The 4,059-nt window shown below is 38.3% G+C and overlaps 1 protein-coding gene across 1 annotated transcript in view; it reads left to right on the top strand.

Moving 5' to 3' along the window:
• LOC107719326 (ubiquitin carboxyl-terminal hydrolase 43-like) overlaps nt 1-4,059 on the top strand; it is a 94,794-nt gene that overhangs the window by 15,484 nt on the left and 75,251 nt on the right. The gene's annotated exons all lie outside the window — the stretch shown is intronic.

Genomic DNA, 4,059 nt, shown 5'->3' with positions numbered 1-4,059 from the left:
ATATATATATATATATATATATATATATATTCATGCTCAGTGTTATTTTTAATAGGACAAGGACAAGCAAGACTTAGATAAGTAATAAACTGTATTTTGAAATCAGTAAATCTGCAAATATTGTCTTAAATAAAGTCTGATGATGCAAATTGTAATTTGTGGCCCTTTTCATTTTATGTAGTTTAAATGCGGCCCGCTTGGCCTCTGAACTTGAGTACCCCTGTGCTAGTGGCTCAAGTATTTTTCCATCAGTTTGGAGAGCAACACCAGCTCAGAGGATTACATTAGCATTATCCGATAACTAGGCACACACAGAAACAGAATATATAGAATAATATTATGTATATATGTATAAATATATTTGTTAGATATAATCTTTGAATGACTTCAGCACATCTGCGGCCGCAGGATATCACTAGTTTCTCACAATGCTCTAATGCTCAATGTTTTCAGATTCAAGAAACCACTTTATAATAATACATTTTATTTTATATAACGCCTTTAAAAGTTACTTCTCAAAGCGTGCTTTACAATAAAGGATACAAAGTTTTTGTTTTAAAGTACCCCCCCCCCAAAAAACCTGACAAATCAAACCTGAGCAAGTCTTTTAAAAGTGAGTTTTAAGATAGCATTTAAAGACATTAAAATATTTTGTATTTCTAATATCATAGGGAAGAGGGATCCAGAGTTTTGGAGCAAGGGAAGAAAAGCCTGGTCAACCAAAGTGCGTAGACGAGTTGAGGGAACAGTCAAGAGGCCCGAATCAGAGGAATGGAAATGCTACCATATTTTTTACGGTAAAATTCCGGCAACCACAGCTGCCGGTTTTTTACCGTAAATTTTACGGAATTTTTTTTATAGTGTAGGAGTGTAGACAGTTAAAAGCTCTGATAGATAATGAGGTGCCAAGCCATGCAAGGCCTTATATGTAAGCATAAGAATTTTAAAGTCTATATGAAACTTAACAGGGAGCCAGTGTAGGGATCCCAAAATTGGAGGGATGTGCTCTATTTCTGATCCCTGTCTGGATTCTAGCAGCTGAGTTTCTAGCATCTTTACCCATTTTGCTGTGTGACAGGGCCATTGTCCTGCATGAAAGTTGCTGGCTGTTTGGGAGATGCTTGCAGGGAAGGAACTGCATGTTGCTGAAGGAGGTTCTGATAAACATTTGCATTCACTCTGCCATGTAGCTGTATAAGAGGCCCAACTCCTGTAGCAGAAAACATCCTCCAAACCATGACACTTCCTGCTCCAACTTTCACTGATTTCTTTACAAATGTTGGGTTCAGTCTTTCCTCAGTTTGATGATGAACATAATGTTTCCCATCGGACCCAAATAAATTAATCTTGCTCTCATCACTAAAGTGAACTTTGAACCAGTTCTATTCACACAACATGCACCTCAGCAAAGGTGAGTCTAGCCTTTTGATTCTTTCTGCTGATGAGAGCTTTGGTCACTGCAGAGTGCGCTTTCAGTCCGACTTCTCTTAAACGTTGAGACACTGTATGCAGAGACAGATTCTTATCCTGTTCAGCACTGAACTGGCAAGCAATTCCAGCTGCAGTGTTGAACCGATTCCCCATTGAGAGTCTCTGCATTATTTTGCATTACCATATGTCTTCTCATGCATTTGTCTTACATGGATGACCAGCCTTTTTGGGGGACTTGAATTAATTAGTGTCATTGTAAAGATGCAATATTCTAGAAATCACAGATTTGGAACGACCAACTTCACTTGCTATGGCTGCTATTAACCTTCATCTGGACAACTTGCTGTCGGGATGTTTCAGTCACTTTAGAATGGCTCACCATCTTGCAAAGTCAGTGAAAACTAGAGAGTTAGGCTGCCAGTTAAATAGGGTTTGTCATATAATTAGAGAAATTAGCATGAGGTGCCAGATTAACACCAATAACTGGGAGGTATCTGAAAGTGTTCTCTAATTTTGATCAGAGTTCTTTTTCAAATATCTCATTTAGTGAAACTCGAGTGAAGCACGTCAGTGAGATGAAATGTCACAGTTTTGTGTATTTGCTCTGAAACTGGCAGCACATAACCTAGATTTATGCTTTCAATTTAAATGGAAATTTTATACAGTATTACAGTTAGTTAGATATGTATAAAGTATATTCAGTACAAACACACATATATGTAAGACAAACAAAAAAAATCAATTTAATATTCACTTTATTAAAATCAAGAATATTGAAAAAATAATAATAATTTCAGGATTTTTCCTAATTTAATAATGCTCTGAGGTCCCAATAAAATCTCAGAATTGTGAAAAGTGATATTGAGAAGCGAAATCAGCACCCTTCCTTTCATTAGAGCTCATTTCCCTTTCATTCCATCACAGGTGCCTCGCAGAGGTAAATACGCTTCATGAAGTGCCCCTCATTATTATTCATTTCGCATACTCTCGGTTCTCCCCGCCGATGTCTGAAAGGAAATAAACGCTGCTCTGCATCCAGTTCTGAAAGCTTGCCAAGAGCTCTTCTCCACGGAGGACTAGCTTTTCTTTCCCCTGCTCTCTTTATCTCCGTCTCTCTGTGTCTCTTTGTGTATTTGCCCACTGGCATCTCCATAGAAACCAGCGCAAGGTAGGAAGCCAGAGTCTCACAGCATTGCTGGATGAATTGTTGCCCACCTCTAGGGAAAGACACAGAGGGAGAGAGAACTTTGAAAGAGACACATTTTTTTTTTGTGCACAGCATTATTGGACTCTTTCTATTCTTAGCTCTCGCTTAGCAGAGCTTCACTTCCTCTTCCTAAACAGATGGGGAGATTGTCTGTTTGCACAATGTTATTGATCAGCCACACTAATGAGATTCCCCTGCATCTAAACACCTAAAATATTCATTTGAAACATTTAATCTCAACACAAACCAAACAAACATACAGGCATATGGGGCTCGTTTCTCGAGAGAAATTATGATCTCAAAGTCCACTAGTTTCTCTCAGTGTTTTCTGTGTAGTCATATAGGACTAATACTGCTACATAATTAGTTGAATGAGTTTTCCACTCCTTTTATTGCAGTATCAACATTTCCCAGATAAATCCATCCCTGAATCACACATATAAACAAAACAAACTGTGTTGGTTAGTCTCTTACCAACTTACAGATGGGATTGTAGAATCCAGTCATAAAAACTCAAAGATCTTCTACAAACCTCCAAAATAAAAGTTTGGTTTAACTTGAAGAAATTATGACATGATTATATTACTATTTAACGTTAAAACATTTAAAAATATAGTAAACACTATTGTGCAGAACTTTATTTGACAAATAAATAAATAATCCAATGCAATGTAAAGTAATTGTTACATTTGAGTACATTAAAAAAAAAATAACTAGAATATTATTAAAGCTCAAAAACTTAAATAAGTAGTCTGCATGTGTCATGGAGTGAATGAGTGTTAAATATGAACTGAAACTCTAAGGCCACGTTCACACAGCAGCAGAATACGGTTGTCAGTCCTGTTTTTGAGTTCTTAATATGGTTACGTTCACACACAGTTCGGTTATTTGCGGGTGTGACAACCGCATTCTGTAACCGAACTCACACCTGTAAATTTTCAGGACTCACAACTGCATTCTCGGAACACACGCGCTGTGTGAACGGAACAGGACTGGACAACTTGTCACGTCATACAGCGCGAGAGGAAGCCGCTCTGCCACACAAACGCGCGTCTACCATGTGTTACGTGTTTTCATGTGTGTTTTCGGTAACTTACAGTGACAGAGAAATGAGCTGCGTGTCATCTGAAAGTTTTAGATATCGTCAGTTTTCCACCGGAGCCGCTCCCGTCAGTTTTGTGTTCTGCGCACGACTCAAATGCGCACAACTCTCTCCACCCAAATATAAAAGCTGCTGTCGGTTAATGAAAATTTGACGAAAGAACTCGCGGCTCGATTGGACTCTTGTCGTGTCAGAAAGTGATAAGACTTTCAGTTTTATGGACGTCGCCATCTTTGATTTTACTTTGGTCATTGTCGCTACGGTTACTGGTAAGGAATAAGGGCTTGACTCCCGTTGCACGTTCATACAGACAGTATTC

The sequence above is a fragment of the Sinocyclocheilus rhinocerous genome, unplaced genomic scaffold (assembly GCF_001515625.1).
Source record: "Sinocyclocheilus rhinocerous isolate Xijiao unplaced genomic scaffold, SAMN03320098_v1.1 scaffold1533, whole genome shotgun sequence".
Taxonomy (NCBI): Eukaryota; Metazoa; Chordata; class Actinopteri; order Cypriniformes; family Cyprinidae; genus Sinocyclocheilus; species Sinocyclocheilus rhinocerous.
The sequence above is the reverse complement of the archived record's forward strand: the minus strand, read 5'-3'. Positions and strand labels throughout refer to the sequence as shown.